General features: G+C 43.8%; 1 long non-coding RNA gene across 1 annotated transcript in view; it reads left to right on the top strand.

Annotated features, from left to right (window-relative positions):
• The first annotated feature begins 16,734 nt into the window (after positions 1-16,734).
• Positions 16,735-24,832, top strand: part of LOC307175542 — a 96,576-nt gene continuing 88,478 nt past the window's right edge. Inside the window, exon 1 of the long non-coding RNA XR_013824350.1 lies at positions 16,735-16,893. This is a non-coding gene — a long non-coding RNA (uncharacterized lncRNA). The remainder of the gene's footprint in view (positions 16,894-24,832) is intronic.

Here is a 24,832-nt window from a genome sequence, read left to right as displayed (position 1 = left end):
ATGTTAAGCACTTTGTCCAAGGGCACACAGCCAGTGTGAGTCAGGATTCAAACCCAGGCTGACTGATTCCAGAACCAGGGTGCTTAACCACAGGCCATGCTGGGCATGGTGTTTGCAGGCAGCTTATTCATTCAGCAAGTGTTAACAGAGCACTTCCTATGTGCCAGACACTGTGCTGAGCAGAAATGAATAAGACACAGGCCCTGTCCAGAGTAGTTGGGCAATTCCAGCAGATTGTAACAAACTGTCCCATTCCCTGGATGTCACAAGGGCTCCGGGAAATGAAGTGTAACCAGAGACCTTAAAGATAAGTAAGAATTAAGCAGTGAGTGGAGAGGGGAGCCTGACGAGGAGGTTACCAAAGGAATCCCTGGGATCAGGATGGCAGGGGCACAGCATTGTGAGATATCGAGGAATTACACAACAGAAAGAGGAGAGAGCTTTCTGACAGAAAGGACTTGGGAGGAGGCAAACCTTGAACTAGGTCCTCAAAAATAGACACAGTAAAAGAAGATGAGGAGTGTATATGACATATACTTGAAATCTGCTGAAACTTTTTCATATTTACATAACTCTCTCACTCCAACTCAGACCCAGGGAACTTTGCCACATGGATAAAGGATTGACTCCAAGGGGTTAATCGCCTGCCAATCAAAAGAGGCCACAATGGTTCTCTTCTCTTTTCTTACCACATCCACATTGGTGAGATTTTGATGGTCCAAAGATGGTGGGCAGCTGGTGAAGGAGGCATGGGAGAGGACAGACATGGAATCCTGAGCCTTGACTCAGGCAGGCTGCGGTTACTCAGAATCTGACACAGAGCGGCAGGAAGAGTTAGAAGCAAAGCAAAGGTCCATAGGCCTGAAAACTCACACCAATCCCCGGCTCTGATCCCAGAACCCACTGACTTGTGAACCCATGAAATGGTCCACGTCCACCCACAGCTTCCCAGCACCAGCGTGCAGGCGGCCTTGCCTGGACCGCCTGCCTCTGCAGTGGTTCTCCAACTTTAGTGCAGGCTGGAATTGCCTGCAAGGCTGACTGAACCACAGATGGCAGACCCCACCTTCAAAGTTTCTGATTCAGTAGGTCTGGGATAGTGCCAAGAATTTGCATTTCTAACAGGTTACCAGGAAATGCTGACAGTGGTCCCACACTTTGAGAACTGCTGCTCTATGGCACAAGGCAAGTTGTACCTCTCCAGGAAGATTTCCCCAGCACTCCAGCCCCTCGGGCTTCTTTTCCCAGTCTTACTGCACATTTAAGTTAATACATACTGCAAAGACAAACCCAATGCCTTGAGAAGAAGCCAGACAGGCAATGGAAAATGAGGGAATTGGGTGAGATCAGATGTATATACATTCATTGTGTGAGAGATGGGAATGATGGTGACCTGGAAAACTCAGGCCCCAATAAAAGGGGGCAACTCATTCAGCACAAGTCAATTTTTGCTGGGTGTCCTTGCAAGTTCAAGATTGCCAGGTCTTCTTGCTTTCCAGAGAAGGTAGAAATCTTGATTGTTTTGTAAAATATCCCAATTTCTCAAAGTTCATTCAAGATTTTTTTTTTTTTTTTTTTTTTGTGGTACGCGGGCCTCTCACTGTTGTGGCCTCTCCCGTTGCGGAGCACAGGTTCCGGACGCGCAGGCTCAGCGGCCATGGCTCACGGGCCCAGCCACTCTGCGGCACGTGGGATCTTCCTGGACCGGGGCAAGAACCCGTGTCTCCTGCATCAGCAGGCGGACTCTCAACCACTGCGCCACCAGGGAAGCCCTCGTTCAAGATTTTTAAAGACAATATCAGGATCGGTCAGGTGACCTCTTTAGCCTCCTGAAGCTTTAATACTTGATGGTTTGGGCTTGTGGTAAAGTATTTGGATGATGTATCCTGGCCTATCTCAGGGAGGAAGATTAGAAACACCTCCACTCTATGAGGGCCACTCACCCTTGTCATATTCTTTCCCAAAACCCCTTACCCAAGTCTAATCATGAGAAAAACACCACAAACCCAGATGGAGGGACATTCTACAGGAGACCTGATTGGCACTCCTCAAGACTGTCAAGGTCATGAAAAGCAAGGAAAGACTGAGAGACTGTCACAGACCAGAGGAGACTGGGGTGCCGTTACAACTAAATGCAATGTGGTACCCTGGATTGGATCCTGAAACAAAAAGAGGACATTGATGGAAAAACTGATAAAAATCCAAGCAAAGTCTGGAGTTTAATTAATAGTAACGTACCAGTATTCATTTCTTAGTTTTGACAACTGTTCTAAGGTAATGTAAGGTGGGGGAAACTGGATGCGGGATATGTGAGAACTCTCTGTTCTAGCTTTGCAACTTCTTGTAAATCTAAAATTATCCTAAGATTTACATTTTACTTAAAAAATAATGAAGTCAGTAAAACATAATTTTTCTTAAAAAATAGAAATCTACAGGCAAATCTGGTCCATGGGTGACCAGTTTTCAGCCTTTGATTTAAAAACAAAAAAAAACACCTCTTGTATTTCATAGAATCCTAACTCTAGATGTGTTATTTGGTTTCCCTGTCTTTGAATCTTTTTCAGGAAAAGCTGGAGCTCCAAAAAGTTTAAATCACTTCTCCAAGGAAATCACCTCCCCGTCTGCTGCCTGACTCTTTTATCACCACACCTCACTTCCTCCTGTCCTTCGTTTACTTTGGATACAAACACCTTACTTCCTCTGCCAGACGATAAGCAATTTGAGGGCATGCTTCATGCATTACTAATATCTGTAACTCAGCATCTCTCACACAAAAGGTATCTAATAAGAAGTCCTATTTTTAGTTTTACATTGAAGAGGAATGCTTTTTAACTCTTTTGTATCTCCCTAACTGTATTCAGGAAAAGGCTGTCAAATGATTAGCTGTGTTAAGTCTCTTAACCTGAGGAGGACCTTGGGTTCCTCATCTGTAAAATGAAAGGGTTGGAGCTGATCCTTCCACCACAAGTGTGTTCCATGGACCAGCAGCATTGGCAGCACCTGGAAGCCTGTTAGGAATGCAAACTCTCAGGCCGACTGAATCAGAGTCTGCATTTTAACAAGATTCCCTGAGGTGATTCGTATGCTTGTTCAAGTAGAAGTACTGGACTAGTTCTCAAAATTTAGTGTGCATCAAAGTCACCTGGGGGGCTTCCCTGGTGGCGCGGTGGTTGGGAGTCCGCCTGCCGATGCGGGGGACATGGGTTCGTGCCCCGGTCCGCGAAGATCCCACATGCCGCGGAGCGGCTGGGCCTGTGAGCCATGGCCGCTGAGCCTGCGCGTCCGGAGCCTGTGCTCCGCAACGGGAGAGGCCACAGCAGTGGGAGGCCCGCGTACCGCAAAAAAAAAAAAAGTCACCTGGGATGCTTAAAAATGCAGATATCCGCTTATATGTGGAATCTAAAAAAAAAAAAAAAAGATACAAATGAACTAATTTACAGAACAGAAACAGGCTCACAGAGAATGAACGTATCGTTACGGGGGGAAGGGTGCAAGGGAGGGATAGATTGGGAGTTTGGGACTGACGTATACACACTGCTGTATTTAAAATAGATAAGCAACAAGGACCTACTGTAAAATAAGAAAAAAATTTTTTTTTAATTTTTTAAATGTAAAAATTTTTTTTAAATGCAGATATCAAAGCCCCATCACAGATCAACTGACAGGAAACTCTGGGCAGGGAGACTGGGACTCAGTATTTTTCATGAGCTCCCCAGGGCCTCACTTTGAGAAACACTGCATGGCTGTGCCCTCTCACCCCAAACCCCACTGAACATCCTGTTTTCGCCTCACCTTACAGCCTCTCCCTGGCCCCAGAGGCCCTGGCTGCTTGTCTCTTTCAGATCAGGAGTCCCAGGCTGGTGTTTCAGGCAAATTCACCCTCAGGGAGGGGAAGGGGGAGCTGTGATTTGCAGCATTTGCACTGTGGAAATACTCCCACCACAGTGGATTTCAAGCACCCAGTGTGATGTCCCTGAACACGGAATTGGGGAAAGATGGGCACACTCAGTCCTTTAGTAGGCGTGGCTGCAGCACACCAGAGTTCACGGCCCTTGTTTTACTTGCAGAAATTCTCAGGGAGCCAAGCCTACCTTTGGTTCTTATTGAAATGCCAGTCATGCACTCAACACTCTACTAAAGGTTGTAGAGGACAGCAAAGAGGCATGAAAGATTAGGCAATAGGGTAGAGTGATTAAGTGCTCAGGCTTTAAGACAGGACTGGATTCAAATCCAGATCTGCCTCTTATAACTGTGTAACCTTGGACAAAATAAATTGCTTAACCTCTTTAAGCAATTTACTTTGTAGAAATAAATACGTATTTACACATATGCACACATGCAATATATATATACATATATGATAGTGCCAAATACTAAGAAAAAATATATATAATTACATGTGTGTGTACAGATATATACACACAACCTCAAGGAGCTTTTGGTCTAGCCCTTATAAGGAAATATTAATGTGTTCTAATTTAAAAGTTGGGTGGGCGATACATGTTATTCATTTTATTATTTGTCTTTTAATTACACATATATGGCATATAATCTTTTGAATGTATTACTTACTTCAGAATAAAAGTGGCAATACAAACCCAAATGAAGTTAATCACTAAAATGTGTCACCTCATTAGGACAGCTCGTCCATGTCACTGTCTTGAAAAGTGAGGTCATGACCCACTGGGAACTTGGCTAAGAACTTGGCTCTGTTGGGATGTCAGCTGGATGCTTGATGAAGTTAAGGGCATCTGATTCTCTTTGCAGCTTGTGGGTGCACACTTGAAGAAAGACGAGGGAACCCCATTCAACTAAGAGGGACTTTGTTTATGCTTCGTGGGGACCTGAGTCAGACATTCTATCATTGCCATCACCAGACACAAATGAACTCCTGTGAACCAGAAAGCAGGCTCAGAAATGGGGCCAGAGGGGAAGTACAGTGTGACTCAGGAAAGACACAGGCCTTTTCCCCCTTCCATTTAACCACTCTTCAGCTGAAAGCCTTTCTAACAACTGAAATAAGTCATTCATATTCCTTTCTAGGATCCACTAAGTGTCCCAACCACTGCCCCCTTTTCCAGGTGAAGTCTTGTTTTAAGGTGCTGAGTGATGAGAGTGGCCGTGGCTGGGCTGCTGGTGGACAGCAGACACTTGGCCCTGACCGTTAATATTGTAGGTCCTTCTCTGGGCCTCAGGCTCTTTCCTAAACCAGCAAGATGGGTGAGGTGTCCTCTCAAGCCTCTTGTAGCTTTAATACTCCCTGGTTTGGGCCATAGTAGAATCTTCTGGTGATGTGTTCAGACCAATTAGGGGGAGCACTTTCAAATCACATCACCCCCTTGATTTCTTACGCTTTTCCTGCTTTGTTTCTTGTAAGATATTTCTATGTAGGAAATAGGGGAGACAGTACATTGCATTTACCCAAGTAAATAATAAACATAGCTAATGCTTAAATAACGTGCCAGGCACAACTCTAAGTGCTTTACAATATATCAGTTCAACTGAGGAATATACTATTGTTATCATTATCCCCAGTTTACACATGGGTAAACTGAGGCATGGAGTAATTACGTGGTTTGTCCAAGATCATACAACCTGTACGTGTCAAAGCCAGGATTATGAACCCAAGTAGTTTGACTCTGGAATCCATGCTGTAATCACTGTGCTGCAATGCCTTTAGACTGTATGTTATCCAGATTGTTCCTGATGGAGCAGCCTTTCTTTTAGGGGGTAAAGCTAGGAGATCCCATTTTATCAAGCTTGGAAACTACTTAGAATCCAGAAATTTGAAGGCTCAGTTTAGAAGCATTGTTGTCCCAGATTCTAGAAATGATTCTCTGCTTTTGCCTGAAAAGGTATCCAAAGGTTTGCCTTAACATTTCCTTTTCCGTCACTTCTTAACGGATCAGCAGCAATGGGATGGTTTTAATCACAGGGCAAATCCAGGTGGTGGAGAAGCCAGGTAAGAGAGGCAGGAAAGCAGGATTCTAGTCTTCCAGCCTCTGGCCCAAGAAGCGGTGCACATTGGGGGAGGTGCTTCACCTCTCTGGACCTCACATTTCTCACTTAAAAAAGTGAAGATAGATGACTTTAAAGGTCCCTTGCCTCTCTAAAAGAGACTGTGAGCCTCTATTCTCCCCCCAACTATACCAGTTGCTGACGATGGAGTGATAAGGCAAATGACAAGCAAGTTTTGATGGTGCTCTGAAAGCAGACACCAGACGTGTAAATTCAGATCCTAGGAATGTGAGAGAAAATGCTGGCATGGCCTTCCTATTTCAACAAACAACGAATCAATGCAGAAACAGCCAGGTAATTAAGAGCCTTTTAATTTTCATTTTCAGACTTTGTTCATCATAGACCCATCCTCCAAACTACCTATTTTTACCAAAGTTCATCCCAAGCCCAGAAAACAGAGATAAGGAAGGACCTTTCCCCCTCCACAATCCTTCACAATCCTTTTTCACATTTGATGATAAACACAAAACCTTTAAAACATTCAACACAAAATGTTTGAGACTTCTAGAGTTTGTGAATCATAACATATCATCAATCTGTCCAAAACATGGCAAATAGACCATAAGTTCCTTCATTATACCTCAGTATCTGACGACGAGGCACTCAACAAATATTTGTTGATTAGTGACAAATGTGTTGATGGAAAGTTCTAATCATTACCTGCGAAGAATCAGGCTCATGTATGTGCTGATTAAACCTCAGATTGCTTCTCCTGGGTTCATCACAAACTCCATTCATTGTCCAACCAGGCAGTGAGAGCCCCTCAACTTTTACCCTCAAACAGTAAGATTTTACACCAGAACATCCGATGCTCAGAGTGCCCTCCGACACATTGCACTGAGGAACAGTGAGAGGGATCCAGCACACAAGACACCAATGCCTAAAGTCACTGTTGCCTGGGAAACCCTGTGCTTAGAACTTGATAAGGGTTTGGTGGATTATTCCCCAGCCCTCTTATGCATTTAATTTTGTAACCTCAGGGGGTCAGTACCAAAGCAGTTGATAAGTAATGAAAGTGCTTGGGGGAGGGGAGGAAGGACAGGACTGTTAGCGAATTTAGGAAGTCAAAGTACAGCAGCCAAAGCTAACTTCTCTGAAGAACCCAGTGTTCTTGCTTTGAGGGACACTGGATCTCAATGGCATTGCCACCTGGCCTGGGAAAAGCCTGCCTCTTTGCAAGCCAGGAGACTTGAATCAGTTATCTCAGTCTATGTCCTTGCAATCATGACACTGGGGCAGAGTAGCCCAAGGGTCTTTTCTGTGTGACTGGCAAACCTCCAAATCAGGCTTGAACCATGAGTTAACTTGAGAACGAGGTCAGGTGGGATCTATGCTCAATTAAAGAGGAAGATTATTCGTTTGGCTAAAGAAGATCTATGCTTTAATTATCAGTTTCACTATCTGAAGGTGACAGGTGATTCTGGTCCCCTGCTAGGATGTGGGGAAGATGACCTTCAACCCTTTGGGAAAGTAAGCGCATCTCACTTACTCAAAGCAGCTGTACGCCTTACAAAGAAGGCAGGGCTCCTCACCTGCAAAATTCTAGTGGGAAATGAGACCTAGCCAAGGCTCAGAGGGTCGAGCCCTGAATACTAATTCTGATGAGTAGAGAATGCACACAGCCATTGGCTAAGTTTTCACCCTCAGTGGAGCATTCTTCTTCTCTTGGAAGCAATTACAATAACCATCATAATTCCCCCTGTTACTGTATAGTTGTTTTCAACTTCTCAGACACCTTCCCAAACAGTCTCTCCTTTGGATCAACCCAATTCCAAGTCTGTTTATTTTAATGTGGCATTCTGTTTTCTTTCTTTCCTTTCTTTGCTTTCAGCCAGTTCTGGAATCCTTCTAAACTTACTATTGTCAAGCACTCGATGGCCTTCTCCAAGCTGCCTGGCCTACAAGAACAAAGGACCAGAAGCAGTTCTGTCCAGGGGAACTTTCTGCAATGATGGAAGTGTTCTATACTGACACAGTCCAATAGAGCAATTGCTACCTCCACAGGGATAGTGAACACTTCAAATGTGGCTAATGTGAGTGAGGAATTGAATATTAAATTTTATCTCATTTGAATTAATTTAAATGAAAATAGCCACACAGGACTAGTGGTGCCAGATGGGACAGTGCCATTCTGGGGACTTTTCACAATAGAGGGTAGAGAAGGTTAAACTGTCAGTCATCGTTACTTAACCTCCTTTCATTTCCAAATGGTACTGATTTCCACACGTGGAAATTTAAAGATTTTCCAGACTTTACATCACACTTCCATATAGTCCACATGCCTTAATGCTGGGGTTGTATGCTTTTTCCTCAAATGCAAATATGGCTCAACATAATGTGCAGCAGTAGCAACTTTATTCTTCTGCAGGGTCTGGGGACCTTCACATCCCTGCTGGGAGGGCTCCGTGCTCTCAGGCTTGTGAATTCCCCACCCTGCACCCACACAGCTCCAGGCTTCTAAAGAGTGCCCTTTGTCTCCTTGGCTTGTGTGTCAAGGAGGCAAAGGGTTCTGTTGCGGGGCAATTAATCAAATGGCCCACTTCTACCTTTGATCTGGGAGAAAAGAGTCAAGATAACATTGAGGAGGAGAAAGTGAGAGACAGTGACAGAGAAATGGACAGGGGAGGGAGAGGAGAAACTGTGCTAGAGAAAGAAGGGGGAAAGGTGAGGTGGAAGGGGAGAGATGGCGGGAAGGAAGGGCATGGGTGTTTTAGAGCCCAGCTGTCATTCTCCAGTCTGTATTCTTTAGAAAACCAGGATGTCTCACACCACCGTGGCAAGTTCCTTTCCTACTACTGACCAAATTCAAGCCACCAGATATCTTAACTCAGAAGAAAGGCCTCATAAAGGTTTATTGGAAATAATAGGTTTGGACCATGCCTATTAACTTCCTACTCCAATACCCCTACGTCTACTTTTCACTCAGGTCAACAATGGGTATGCTTAAAGGTGGCACTCAGAAAGGTCCTGCCTAAGAGAGAGTGCTCCCAGGAAAATATGGTAAGCCTGCTTGTCTCTGAGAGCTCCTGTAGACATTTAAAGTTTCTTTATCCTGATTGAAAAACCAGAAATCCATGATTAACTGCAGAGAAGGCAGGAACTAGTAATCATTTGTGATTAACTACAATAGCATAGTAGCAAAACTTTTCTCAAGGCCTTGCAGGGTTTACCTTTAAATGAAGCTCTTTAGACAATGGCTGGGTGGAGGGTAGCCCTGGAAGAGAGAATGGAAAAAGAAATGGCATTATTTTGTTCAACTAAAGAGAAATGAAGTATTCAGAAACAAGGATTATGTTGGCATTTGTTTTGCTTTCCTTGAAAAAAAAAAAAGAGCTATAATATGTGTTCCTTTTGTACATCTTAAAAACATGTTAGGGACACACTGAGCTGATAGATATGAAAAAATATGAATAGCCCACTCAGTAATTAAGCATGTCTTCTTTTCTTGGCCCTCTTATTTATTTATTTATTTATTCTTGGCCCTTTTAATGACAGCATTTCCTGCACAATCCATTTTAATCCAATTCTTTGATATTTAAAAAAATGGAGATTCCTCTAATTGATTAATAGAGAAAGTTGATTTATCCAAAGGAACTGAGAAAAGTTAGTCTTGGAGACAATTGTTGTCGATTTTTTTATGAGGTTACAATTGGGCAGTTACAGGGGAAATTATCTAGAGATGCAAAGAGTTGATCTGCAGTTTTTCTAGAGAACAAACTTGATTTCACTCGATTGCATAAATACACAGACCCAAACACACTTACCGGCTTCACAGTTGTGAGGTCAGCTGGATTTGGGGCCAGACTAATGTTATAAATGTTCTAAATGAGGATCCCAACCCTCTTGGGTTCTGTAAAACATGTTTTCCCTGACCAGACGTTGGAGTCTGGTTATATCTGTCACAGATGAATGAGTTTGTTCTTGGCCTATGCAACTCAAACCTTCTAGGAACCTCTTTGAAAACCACAGAACATCACTCCATGCTTGATTTTGCACTAAGATCTTTCAGTGGGTTGAAACATACAGCACGTAAGAGCAGGTGTTCCCATCTTGCGGCCCAGCTCCACGCCTGAGGAGGCTGCAGAGGGCACGCCATTCTCATTAACAACGCACCATCTCCACGTTCTCTTCCTGAAACAGGCTCACCTTGTTTCAGACAGGAGAATGGGGACAGAGGCGGACAATATCTTGACCACTCCGTCTCCCAGGAGAACGCTTACAAACAGAGGAAAGGTACAAATGAAGGTTAATACATGGCCGGTTGCTAGAAACCTTCAGAAAGCTCATAAAATGTCTTGAAGGCAAATCTTGGCCTTAGCTCCCATCTGAGCTAATGATCCAAACATGCAGGAAAATCCAATGGGTATCTCCAGTTACCCTGGATTACCAATCGGAATTTTAGATATCATGGTATACGATGAATGGCTGGAATGGTACGGAAGATTTCGAAATTCCGAGGGCTCAGAGACTCATTCTACTTTTCTAATTTACAAATGAAGTGCAAATTTTGGTTCATTGGTGACTTACACAAGCTGACAAAATAGCATCTCTTTCTGAACAGCTGCCCCATCAGCTCTGGACGGTTGTTAATCTAAAGTGCTAAGTAACAATGCAACGTTGCAAAATCACAAAGACTCACGCTGCCCGTTTGACGGGGATGTCACGTACAGCACTGAGAAAGAATACCTCCTGTCAGAGGCCCACCCACGGCCTTCACTGCAGACTTGGGGGTGGGGGTGGGGTGACTTTGCAGGCACGGAGCCCTGTACCCTCCACACCCAACTCACCACACCACAAGTATCTCTTCACATCAGCCTGGCTAGCTGGCTCCAGGCCCCCCAAAAATGGGAGGAAAAAGAAGTATCACTTGAATCAAAAGAATTCATAATGCTGCTTCCAGATACTTTATTCCTTTTGCACTTCATAGTTGCTGTAACAGAAAAAAAGAGGGGGAGCTGCTCCACTAAGTATGAGAGAAAATGACAAGACCACACGAGGGCAAGAAATTAGAAGGCACAAGAGTCTTTGTGATGAATACTATTTGTTCTAGAAAAATAATCAGTAACACTTATCAAATGCTTACTATGTACCAGGCACTGGGCATGCATTATTTCATTTACTGCAAGTACATATTGCCCTGTGAGGTAGGCATTTGGTATCCCTTTAGCAGTTGAGGAAAGTCAAGCTTTTGCCCAAAGTTGCACAGATGGTAACAGAAAGGCAGGGTTTGCACCCAGGTAATCTGACTCCCAGGCCTGGCTCTTAGCCACTCTGCTGGAACAGCCAGACAGTGCCTCATGAGGGCTCCTTTTAACCCAGCTGACATCTCCCAAGCAAGAGAAAATCTTTTCTGTGTCACATTTCACAATTACTGAACATTACGTTTTAGGATGTCAATCTTCCAAGAGGCTTTTCCCTGATTCCTTCCCTAGGGACCATCTCAGGCAGAGTCGTGTGGACAAGAAATCAGTCACAGGTAGTTGGCACAGGTTCACAAGGGCCAAGTTAGGCCAGACGAAGGCCAACCACATTTTCTTTTTTAATAAGGTTATTAGTCTGCTCAATCAGGGAACATGGTGTGTCTGATTTTCAACAAGATATTTGGCCACTATCTCTCAGGATATTTTGGTGGACAGGGTGGAAAATGTGGTGACTGGAGGTGTAGGAAACTATCTTCTCCAAAACTGGCCCATTCATGGATTGGTGTCCGTCTCAGACACCGCTGACCAACATTTTTACCAACAACCCACACATTCTAAAATCCCACAGGCACTCCCATTACCCTTCTCCCGGTACCTGCCTCTGCCAGTCTTATCCACAAGTACGCACCACCCACACCCCAAGCCTTGCTTTCTTTTGTCTCTGGTCCTTGACTCATGTGATTTCCCAGGCTGGAACACTCTTTTTTCTTAAGTTTAAAAAAAAATTTTATTGGAGTATAGTTGATTTACAATGTTGGGTTAGTTTCAGGTACACAACAAAATGTATCAGTTATACATATACATATATTCACCCTTTTTTAGATTCTTTTCCCATATAGGCCATTACAGAGTATTAAGTAGAGTTCCCTGTGCTATACAGTTGGTTCTTATTAGTTATCTATTTTATATATAGTAATGTGTATACATCAATCCCAATCTCCCAGTTTATCCCTCCCTCCCCCTCCCTCCTGGTAAGCATAAGCAGGCTGGAACACTCTTATTTCTCTAATGCCATGTCTTTCACTGCTCAGCTTCAAGGTCACTTCCACAAGGAAGCTTCCCCTAAACATTGCCCACCAAGACTGGACTACATGTTCACCCTTGACCTCTCTCCACCTGCACGTGTGCCCCCAGAGTGCTGTAACACCCTCAACCCGGCACTTAAGGCACATGTTTTTGGTGACCAGTTTACATACTTAATTAAATTATAAACTCCATGAAGGAAGGGATATGTCTATTTTGGTCATAACATCCAGCATCATGATTGGCATAGAGTAGGTTTTCAATAAATATTTGTGGAATGAATGATTGAACAAAATCAAATAGTCTTGGATTAATGACAAAATCAGGACCCAATAAAGGTGGCAATAATCTAAGACAATGAGGTGAGTCCAATAAAATTAATTTCAACTGGGATAAATATAAAGTAAAACACATGGGTGTAAAAAAAAATCACCCATACAAACTATGTGAGGACATATGATTCTAGCAGCACATGTGAAAAAAACTTGGGATTTTTAATTGACTGTGAGTTGAATGTAACTGGGCCATCCCAAAAGATCAGTTTTCAGTCTTTATAGTTAGGAGCAAAGTATCTAAAAGTAATGAGTTCTGAGCTGGTCAAACTACACCGAGTACTGTGACTATTCCAGGTATTATATTTTAATACAAAAGATGACCAAACAGATTGCATTGCATTTAGAAGAAAAGAATCAGAATGAAGAGTATTGAAAGCCAAGTTATACAAAGAATGGCAAAGGGGCTTCCCTGGTGGTGCAGTGGTTGAGAGTCCGCCTGCTGATGCAGGGGACGCGGGTGCGTGGCCTGGTCCAGGAGGATCCCACATGCCGTGGAGCGGCTGGGCCCGTGAGCATCCGGAGCCTCCGCTCCGCAACGGGAGAGGCCCTCGGGCTGTTTAGCCTAAACAAGAAAGGTTTAGGTAGAGGGCATGATTGTTGTCATGGGGAAGTCAAATTAGACTTGTTCTGAATCTCTCTTGAAAGTAGGACCAGCCTCAGCAGTAGAAGCTAAAGGTGGGGAGGAGAGATTTCCAGTTCAATATAAAAGTAATTGTAATGGGATCTGAGCTGTTAGAAAATGGATGAGCAGAGGGGCTCAGGATGGTTGCAAGCATACCCATCCCAAGAAGTCTTCAATCAAGCAAGTCTTCAACCAAATGGATGCCCACTTGGTAGGGAGATCATAGTGAGTATTTTAAGAACTGAATGCATGTTTAGACTTGATAACCTCCACAAAGACCCTTCCAGATAATTCAGGAAAGAATCTATAGGCCTCATATTGCTGCATTTCAGTAACATCCTCAAATTTACATGTTAGAGGCAGCCACATTGCTCAATCCCACAAACTCTGAGCTGTTTTACTTCTATGTTATGTCTCACCTTATGACTTGTAGCCTCACAAACTAAAAGTTAGGAGACCTAGTTTCTAGTCTCAGATATGTTGTCACCGATTAGCTGCAGGCTGATCATCCTATTTAACCTCAATTTCTTCATTTGTAAAATAAGGAAGTTTGGACTCAGTAACTCACTGAGTTCTTTCCACATTAAAGTTCTAAAGCATTAATGTCTCTCAGACTTTGTCCTCAGACCATAAGCATCAGAATCACCAAAGAAGGCTGTTTAACATGTAGGTACTTTGGGCCCCATCACAGAATCTGAGTGGAGCCCAAGAGTATGAATTCTTAGTAAAGCGCCGTAAGTTATTAACATGCGCACTGGATCCAGAAACAATTCAAAGGAGGCTGTGTGCCCTTGAGATGAGAACAACAGATAAGCAGAATTCAGGCACAGAAAGATTAACTCAGTTGCCCAACATCTCAAAGTAAAACCAGAGTTGTTCCCAGAAGAAAATAATCAGGTTATTTTCTGTTCTCTTTAAAGACCTAAAGACTTAAAGTGAAGAGGTAGGTGGAGAACTACAATAGTCTCCAAGGTGTGTCTAGTAGGGCTGAAGAAGCCCTAAACCCTGTCTGGTGAGGAAGGAATCAGAGCTTTGTAACAAGAGGCAGTCATGCATCCTGCAAGCCTCCAAAGCAGGTAAACACAACAGCAGATGCAGCCTCCAGACCGCAGGAAAAAGCGGAAAGTGCAGGGTGAGTCTGGCCACCAAGCTCTCCCTGCATATACTGACCCCCTGGGAGTGACGTGAGTCAGGGTTTGAAAAGCTGGGAAAATGGAAAAGCAAGAGGTACTCTTAGTTAACTGAAAACCATCCTCGGCCAGGCCCAGATAAGCAAGGCTTTCACATGGTGCAATGACTCTATCATGGCAATGTTCATTATCCAGAAGTAGCCCTGCAAAATATTTTTATTTTCCTCCCCAGTTCCAAGGTCCCAGAGAGCTGTTTTCCCAAACTTGCCATGACCCATTCTTGGTTTGAAGACCTACTGGAATTAGTAGAGTTCTTTATTTGAATTGGTCAAGAGGAGCTTGTTTTTGAAAGCCCTTTTGGCTGCAGACCCCAAAGAGATGTCTATCATCACTAACAAGCCCACTTTTTTCCTTTTTTTTTTAACTCTTTATTGAATTTGTTACAATATTGCTTCTGTTTTATGTTTTGCTTCTTTAGCCTGAGGCATGTGGGATCTTAGCTCTCCAGGAGGGATCAAACCCACATCTCCTGCATTGGAAGGCGAAGTCTTAACCACTGGACCGCCAGGGAAGTCCCCCACTTTCTTACATATATTTTCAATGAGGTTTTCTCAACACTGAGACTCATCAGCGTAAATTTTTCTTAATCTCTATTTAAAACCCACATGACATCACTGATTTTGAAAATCCTGTCTCTGTCCTGTAGCTTATTATCCAGGCAAGCACCCTAAATTAACAAATAGTTTCACTAAGTCGGTTGCTTGCATAAGGCTCACTGTCTGATATTTAAGCCGAAAAAGCCCAGATGCCGGCACATTCAATGTTTATACATTTAGCAACCATCTCAAACCCCTCCCCCACCCTTTCCCCAAAAGCAAATCCATGAATGCTCATCGTAAATGTAAATATTGCCTAATATAGGCTTTCCAGGTGTTCAGATGAGGCAAACTAAAACAGTCAAGACCGCAGACGTGCTCATGAATATGTCACATATTTGGGTCTTGTACAAACCAAAGCAACTTCTGATGCTCTTCTCCCCATAAAATTATAGAAAGGCTTTACTTATAAGTCATGGGCACAAGTCAGTCACTAAGTCATTATCACATTGAAATCTCTGGCAGCATTTCCTTAAATGACACCATCCACCTCTCAGCACTAAAAGTCACTTAAGTGTCTCAACCAAATCATCTATAAAGCAAATAAACTCTAGGAAGATACCTCAACCTAACACAAATACTCCTAATGCTGAGAAAAATAAAGAAAACAGCTTGCTTATAAAGAAAGCTAATTTCATATTCCTATCAGAGAGCCATCAAGTAATACTGCTGGAAAAATAAAAAGTACCTTACCCAGAAACAGTTGAATTAAGCAGATGAATTTTGACAGGACCTGAATAATTAAAGTTTCCACTGCAGCTTTAGAAACTCCTGTTCTGAAACCCATTTCGTCAGCCAATGCTGAAGACTGTTTTTTTGGCTCAAGAACATAAAATCCAAATAGTCCCAGAGGATAAACTGCCTCTTAGCCTCAACACCTTCAGATACCGCCTTTCAAAGAACAACCCTTTTCCCTGGAAAAGGATCTGTCATCGACATTGTCATGTTAATTGGCCAAATTCAAACACAAGTCATCTCTAGAAGCAGCAATAGGAAGACCTTTGGGTAGACTGTTCTAAAACTTTTTCCTAAAGGAAAAGAGACACGTTAATAAAAAGTCGACCTTGTCTTATTCGACCCTAACAATTAAGAATCCAAAACCAAAATGCTTTTTGTTAGCTACTGCCGGCCAAGGAGCCTTATTCTCTGCACTCTTTCTTGGACAGCAAGAAATGGCATCCCGACCTCAAAACTCTATATGATAATAAATGGTTGGAAGTGATATGGATAAATTTCCATCCACATATAATGCAAAATTTTGTATCAACCAACAGTTTTGCTTTTCTTCTGGAGCAAATTTCATTCCAGATCTGTTCACAAGCAGCAGAAATCTATGTTTAAAGGTGAGGCACTCAGGGTCCCATGGAGCCTGGCTCCTGTGTCATGGCTTCTATACAAGGCAACCAATGGTGGGGACCTAGGAACAAATGCAGAGGACAAAGCCCTCTTTGATGGTGTATGGTCAGGCCACTCAAGATGACTCTTCTCTTGCTCTCTGTACATCCTCTGCTCCACCAGTGCCTGCTTCACCTACACCTGCTCCCATGACTGACCTTCCTATGTACTTGCCCCACCCCCAGCTAGAGACTGTTCTCATCTAGAGAGCAAAACATCTCCACCTGTAACTTATCAAAGGGGTGACGAGGGGCGTGCACGCCCACCCCGCCAGTTTCCCTGGTAACCAATGAGCCAATCGGATGTCAGTTCCCCCTGTAACCGGTGTTCCTCCCTCCCACCCCGCACCGGGAGCAAAGATGGCGGCCACGTCTTGCCTGCCCTCTGCCCCACACGGGTGTCGTCGCTCCAGACGACACCTTGCTTCAGACGGGTGAGCTCCCCCCACGCACCCATGAAACCAAGACTGTCTCTGTCGCTGACTCCGGACTCTCTCTTCGGTCTCAAGGCTGGGTAAGTACAGGGCTTGCAGGCCTGCGGGGTGCAGCCCAGCAATTGGCGGAGCCGCCCGGAGACGGAGGAAACTCCCGCGAGCGCCGAGATGCCGGGAAGTGAGGGCGGGAGTGGGAAGGTGCAGGGCCTCCGCTAACACGTGGGGCCTGAAAGTTGCAGGGCAGATCCTGGGGTGGCCGCCCCTAGTATGTGGTGCCCCGTGGTGTCTGTCCTTGAGGAGTGGGGACCACCAGGAGAGTGCGGAGAACTCACGGACGGCCCTGAGGCTGTGGTGGAGATGTTGGCCGCCATTACAGTGGGAAAATGAGGTGAGACCTTGAGGCGGTGGCCGCAGCTGTGGGCTGGCCGTTGCTTTTCGTATTAAGAAAGGCCACAGACGCTGAGCTAACAGCTGAGGCGGAGGTTAGGTGCCCAGGCATCAGGGAAGACATGATGTTAACTGGCCAGGAAGTGTCAAAGGTGGCCTCTGTGGCCACCCATCCCCCTGGCAGCGCTTCTGTGGGACCATCTATGAGAGTGAGGCGCTTTCCTGGCTCTCTTGGTTAATGGCCACTTGCCTGCCAATGAAGGGGCTGCGATTAGTCCTTGTGAGCAAACCATGGACGATGTGTAAGAGAACAGTGGCTCCTAATGGTTCTGCTATTGCATCAAAGTGAGCCTTTTGGAATAGGTTTGGGTTTTATCTTGGGTGTGCGTCTGAGTGTCTCAGTACCTGAGTCCAAATTCTGTTCTCTGTTCCTGGTGCCAACCCTCATTAGGGGGTCCCAGTAACTTGAACGGTGATTCATGTTCTTCAGAAAGTGAGGCATGTGAATGGAAGTGAACGATATGTATTGTCTGTTACTGTTATTCGTTTAAACAGTATTGGCTGTTTAGAAAGTGAAAAAAATTCCTGGAAATGTCCAAGATGGGACTCTTGACATTCTAAAACTGGTTTTAGCATATACCCTTAGAGGAAGCTAGCTTTCTAGAAGGAATTGGTATTTCTCTTCCTGTGCCTTTGAGATGTAAATGAACTACCTGGGCTCTTGGGAACTTGAATCACCTGTGATCCCTGAGAGTGAAGAAAAAAAGAAAAAGAGGCCTTTTTAAACCCTCGTAGGAAAACTTTGAGATCTCTGCGTCAAGATATATGTATGTCTATGTGTACCTTATGAATATGAGGTGTCTCTGCCTCAAAATGGCATTTCCAAGATTGGTTTGTGGATGAGTTCTGTTTAATTGGCTTAATAGAAATTAAGCACTCAGATATAAAAGAAAGGGGCTTCCCTGGTGGCACAGTGGTTAAGAATCTGCCTGCCAATACAGGGGACATGGGTTCGAGCCCTGGTCCAGGAAGATCCCACATACCGTAGAGCAACTAAGCCCGTGCACCACAACTACTGAGCCTTCGCTCTAGAGCCCGCGAGCCACAACTACTGAAGCCCGCGCGCTCTAGAGCCTGTGCTCCGCAAGAGAAGCCACTGCAATGAGAAACCCACGCACTGCAACAGAGTAGCCCCGGCTTGCCTCAACTAGAGGAAGCCCGCGCACAGCAATGAAGACCCAACGCAGCCAAAAATAAATAAATTTAAAAAAATATATATAAAAGAAACTCAGGGCTTCCCTGGTGGCGCAGTGGTTGGGAGTCCTGCCATGCAGGGGACACAGGTTCGTGCCCCGGTCTGGGAGGATCCCACATGCCGCGGAGCGGCTGGGCCCGTGAGCCATGGCCGCTGAGCCTGCGCGTCCGGAGCCTGTGGTCCGCAACGGGAGAGGCCACAACAGTGAGAGGCCCGCGTACCGCAAAAAAAAAAGAAACTCCAGAATGAATTTCAGGTTCACGTGATCTGGAAAATAGGACTAAATCGATATCTGGTATTGAAGCTTATTGCTTTGATTAATATAGACACGTCTTTAGAGTTATCAATGTTAAGTATAATACTTCTGTTGCACCTAGGTTTACTAGAGACTAAATAAGACCTTATTATATCTGTTGCAAATTTGTCAGCAAGGAAAATAACTTGATATGATGAAACTTTAAATAAGTGTAAATGAGATAAGAGCCTTTAGGTAAACTCTATAGGAATAATTATATTTTGGGAATGTCTATCTAAAATAGTCTCTCCAGATTTTGGTAACCATGTCCTGCCCACTGCCTGCCACACATGGTGGGGTGTCTCTCTAGGATCTTGCTTCAGATGTGTATGATCCCCCTAGGCATTAAACTACTGATGTCTCTGTTGCTGACTCTGGGCTCTTTCCTTGGTCTTGAGATTGGGCAAGTACAGGGCTTGTAGGCCTGTGGGGTGCAGCCTAACAGATGGTAAAAGGTGCCATTCCCCTAACCCTACTCTCCCTGCCTACAAAAACAAAACAAAGTGAACAACATTATTGAGATGAGATTTAGCTTTCTGAGCCTGAAGGTAAGATGTATGCTACCGAAACCAGCACATTTCTGAGTCATTCCTTTCCTGGCTCGGGAAATGACCCTGGCAGCGCCCAGAGAAGGATGACGTGGTTTCTGGGACTCTGTAGTTGGGAACGTCTATAGCTTAAACCCTATCTCATCATTTACTGGACAGTAAGTTATTTTTGATAGACCTTTTCTGCCTGGTTCAGATCTACTACTGAGGATGTAGCTTTTAAAATGGTTAAAAGAAATAACTGGTATAACTGGAAAGATCTGCTCTATTTGGAAAGAGCAGATTTTAAATACCTGAAAACAGGTAAACGTTGGCTGCGATACAGTTTCTGTAGAACTCCTCCCATTGATTTGAAACCCCCAAGCATTTGTTCAGAGGAGTCACTAAGAGAGACTCTTACTCAACTGGCCGTAAGGATCTGGTCTTGGCAAGTGTGCAGTATGTCTCTTTTGTCTCTTTTGACCTTTTTAGAAGTCATACTGTGCTGGGCCACTAGTGTTGTGAAATAGTCTTGTGTCTTAGGAACAGAACTGAAGACTCAATATGTCTGTGCCTGAAAACTGTAAAAGCCCAGGAAATTGACTCCCTCCCTCAGAAATGAGCAAAGAGTAAAATCAAGGTCTGATTAAGTGACCTCAAAGCCTGTGATGTCTTACATTGGAGAAGCTGATGGGGCTCTCTGTACCATGTCCAGGAGGATGGGAGATTTGGACATTCCTTAGAGGACAGCCACTTAGGCCTCTTGGGGGATTGAGCACATTGTGGCATTGCCTCCCAGGTAGAATTGGGGATCAGGAAGGAAGGAGCAGAGAAAGGTCTTTAGGGTTTGGGAAGACCATAGAAGCTGTTTGACCCAGAACTATATACAATGGAGAAAGTACATTTTATTCTGGGTTGGGTGCCATATAACTGATGGAGAAACAGAAATATGAATATAGAACTCTACCTTAGCACTGGTTTTAAGCATAGCTGGAAGAAACCAGTAGTTCCCAAAGCCTGGTTCAATTTTAAAAACCACGGTCCCCTATCCTACCACCCTGTGCTCCTACACACACACACACACACACACACACACACACACACACACACACACACACACACACTTTATACACGTAAAATCAGGTTGAAGAATGATAGGTACGGTCTTACTCTGAAGCCCTCAAAGAACACCTAATCTTACTGCGTAAGTGACCAAAGAGAAAATTGAGGTTACAGACGTCTATGAGTTCACCCAAGATCTAGGCTAGACTACAGCCCAGCCACCCAGTCTCCTAACCCAGTCCTCTTTCTACTGCAGTAACTAAAATGTCAGACAAAGACCTTAACCACAGTAATAGGCATCACAATAGCCTTTCTCCCACCCTCTTCACTTAACAGCCCCTGTGGTCACAGCCGGGCATTTCAGTGGCCTGATCCCTCCCTCAGAATGGCTCCCACCCTCACCCCTGACACTTCATCCTCTCCACACCCTCACTTCCAGTCTAAGATCTGTCAACTGAGAAAACAAGGGTCTCTCAGCTCATTTCAGCAAAGCCACAGAAACATAAACATGAGCAGGCCAGGAATGGTGGTCAGAGTTGAGTGGGGCTGGAGTACAGTGTGTGGGAGGAGGGGATGGGACTGTTGGAGATGGAAGATATTTTGAGGTTATATTGCAGTGGGTCTTTTATTCTCTACCTCACCTTCTGAGAGGTAGAGCATAAAAAAGGCAAGGAACTTTTCTAATAAATGGGTCCAGCCTGCTTAAAAGAAAACGACTGATCCATCATGACAGTTCTTACTAGTTTCTTTCCCTGTTTAATGTGTGTGATCTCATTAGAGTAGATGCCCCGTGAAGGCAGGGACAGTGCCTATTATTCAACACCATAGCCTGAGTGACTAGCGGAGTGCCTGGCTTACACAGGTCCTGCAAAGATACCAGTTACTGAGGGATGCAAACACAACTACAGATGTGCAGCTCCCCTTACACTTGTCACATGTGAACAGTCTGGGTCACTGGCCAACATTTATATTTTGGGAAGTAAAAATAGCCCACCTGGCATTCCCCTCTTCCCCTGCCCCCATAGTTTTCCCCCACCAGTTACAAGAATGGCAGGTAGAGTTCCGTATTCATATTTCTGTTTCTACATCAGTTATATGGCACCTAACCCAGAATACAATGTATCGGATTGGCCAAAAAGTTCATTTGGGTCTTCTGGAAAGACCCGAACGAACTTTTTGGCCAGCCCTATATTCTCCCCATTGTAAACATTTCTGGATCAAGCAACTTCTGTAGCCTTCAGAAACTCCAAAGACAGCATCAGGAGGATAGAACAATGGCCTAGGAATGAAGACGCTTTTCCTGGTGGCTCAGTCTCTGACTCACACCTGACCAAGGACAAATCATTTACCTCAGCTTGCCTTGTTTTTACTGTATGCAAAATAGAGCCTTTAACAATACAAGCCTCCTCCTTCCCTCTGAGGGATATTCTGAACTTTGAGGAGATGCTATCTTTGAAGTGATTAGAGCTCCTTAAAACTGGGCTCTTGATAACAGAAGCGGTGGTGTTCTCAGGTTGTGCTACAGCTGCTGTTTTTCAGCATGAAAGATAGATATTGTGATGCCTTGTTGTCAAGGAGAGGAATTGCTGTGTGTTGACACAATGATGCAACAAGCAGGAGGGCAGGCACCTCAGGTTTAATGGTTCTGGTTTCATTCATTGAATTCCTTCCTCATCTCAAACCTCAGTTTCCATTATTCTTTATGGATAGGTATTATTTTTTATTTTCCAACTTCCCCAGCTGCCAGGACATCTGGAGGAAAACAAAGCTGGTCCAAGACATAAATATAGTTTTCCTAATTGAATCAGAGAACCCCAGGGGGTGGAGGGGGGGTGACACTGCTTCTTAAGGCGTCATGTGGTTCTTTCAATTTAACAATCAAACAATTTCTGAGTGTTTTCTATAACAGGGATATATAAAGAGGAGTAAAAGCTGGGACTGTGTTTTCTGAACAGATGTATGGTCAGATAGCCATGAATATACTTAGGGGAACTAAGTGCAGATACCTCCGTAAGCACCATCACAATCTCTCTAATCTGAAATTGCCAATGATGTGAGTTTTTACACCAACATTTGAATGTCTTAGTAATAAATTTGTTCATTCACTCATTCATTTATTCATTCTGCACATGGTTTGACTGCTTGTCATGATTGTAAGTTCCTCAAATGAATTAATTCATTCAACCTTCAACTAAGTTTGTTATGCACCTACTTGGTATGTGTACTAAGCCCTGGGCTAGGCTTTAGAGAAACTGAGGTGAACAAAACTAACATAATCACTGATTTCATGAAGCTTACAATCATACAGGGAATATATACATTAAAGAAATATTTTAACATTTAAACATTTTAATTACAATTGTGCTATGAAGGAATAGAATAGTCACTATAAAAGCAATCAGACTTAGTCTCATAAATCTCATAAGTCCCATAGACTTGGAGGATTGGAGGAGTTTGCCAAGCAAAAATTGGAGGGAAGAGTATTCCAGGCAGAGCCAATAGCTACATAAAGGCCTGAGATGGGCCTTCTGGCATGAAAGAGATCAGAAAGGACAATGTGGCCGGAACCTAGTGAGCAAGGCAGAGAATAGCAGGAGGTGAGTATGGAGCCTCACAGAGATGAGCCTTCTCCATTTCCGATAATTACTGCCCTAGCACCTAGCAGAGCAAGGCTCTGGAACAGATGAACAAATGCATCTTGGAGCACTAGAGGTATCCTGGCCTATTGGCAACAAGATGTTCCCCAGTGTGAGATCCATCTTTACCTAATGGTATGAGGTTAGACAGAATGGCTTCCATAGATTTGCTTATGCTGCAAACAGCCTTGTAGAATCAGAAAACTGCAAGAATGAAGATATGATCTCTCTTACCCACTTTATTATTCATCTATCTTATGATAGATAGATAAAACCAGAGTTGGGATTGCTATTGAGGTGAAGACATGCAAAATCTCCATAAAGTCCAAGTATAGGTTAGAAATTTGGTTTCAAGGTATCGAGTTGCAATAATACAGCATCTCTTAAGCAACTTAATTCTATTGAACAGTAGAAGAAATAAGATCAAACTCTGAATAACAGCTCAACTTTCTTCAAAGCATAATTGCCCAGTAAGTTTATACATAGAAAAAGAAAAGGGTATCTGGACACTCTGGACTTTCCCACTCCATTTTGCCATTAATTTTTTTAAACAAACAGTTCACCCCACGATAATTCACATGAAGAGACTTGCATGACAGAAATATATACAGAGTTGAGGGCAGGGTTAAGGGAAAGAATACACGAGGGATGTTGAGGCTACCAGGGAGTAGAAAGAATGGAGGCAGTTCTGCTGGGACTAGGGCTGAGGGGTGGGGAGAGGGGGCAGCGCTGCTGGTGTTCAGGACAGAAGCGGGAGCTGTGGAGGAAAGAAGTTGCCAAGGAGCAGGAAAGACACATCCTGAGACCTCTTTCTCCAGCTCTCCAGGGTCCCTGCAGTGCCTTCTATTGCTGAGCCCAATGTAAGCCAGTCAGCAAAGGGGCATGGATAACGCGGTCCACAGGGAGGGGAAATGGATCCTAAGGGAAAACAGAGCACATACAGATAATCAGCACTAATGATAATAATGCTCTAAGTATGGTGAGGAAAATATGGTGTAGCCGTAACAGGAAAGGGACGGAAAACTGCTGGTTATATAACATGTGTGTGTGTGTGCGTGTATACATATATATATATATGTATACACGCACACACACACTCTAAACAGTAATGCACGATACATAATGTAAATATAATGTACTATAATATGTGATAAATTCACAAATATACCTACTTTTATGTCTCTATGTCAGCTATTTTATAATATATATTTGTGTGTTTGTGTACATTTTGCGAATGTATAATGTGTATATATTTTCATCTGTAGTTAGACTGAAGATAGGTTTGCATAGGCAGGATGTTCTGGCCACTTGGATGGCTGATACTGAAAATGAGAGGGGAACTACCTGGTATTTCCACGTGTCTGGCACAGTCACATGTCTGTTTCCAGATGAAAGAGTTGTGAAATGACTCTGAAGTCAGTTCTGTATGAGGTAAACACAGTAAATACTTTCTGAGGTTCACAGGTTCCCCTTTCTCTGGAAAAAAAATAAACCCTGACTTGCAGGAAGTGGTTCTCTAAAGTCATGTTGACAGACACGTTTCTTTTAGGGCAGATGCCCTTCTCCACCATGCCTATGCATCACACTCTTTCCTTTGCTTCAGAACCCAGTTCAAACGTCATCTTTCCAGCTCTCCACAGTCGTGTTCTTTCTGTCTTTCTCATGCTCTTTATGTTATATCTTATAATGATCTGTCTCCTCTGGGAGCAAAGACATGTCTTGGATTCATTTGTTTTCTCTTTTTATTTGACATAAATGAAAACAAATAAATGAGGTGAACTTGTTTAAAGTGTACATGAATGGATGAAGGCTAGTTCTATGAAAGAATGATTGTGAATACCAAAATGCTACAGCTTG

Source organism: Stenella coeruleoalba (assembly GCF_951394435.1).
Source record: "Stenella coeruleoalba genome assembly, chromosome: 16".
NCBI lineage: Eukaryota > Metazoa > Chordata > Mammalia > Artiodactyla > Delphinidae > Stenella > Stenella coeruleoalba.
Note: the sequence above shows the minus strand (reverse complement) of the source record. Positions and strands in the feature narration are given on the sequence as shown.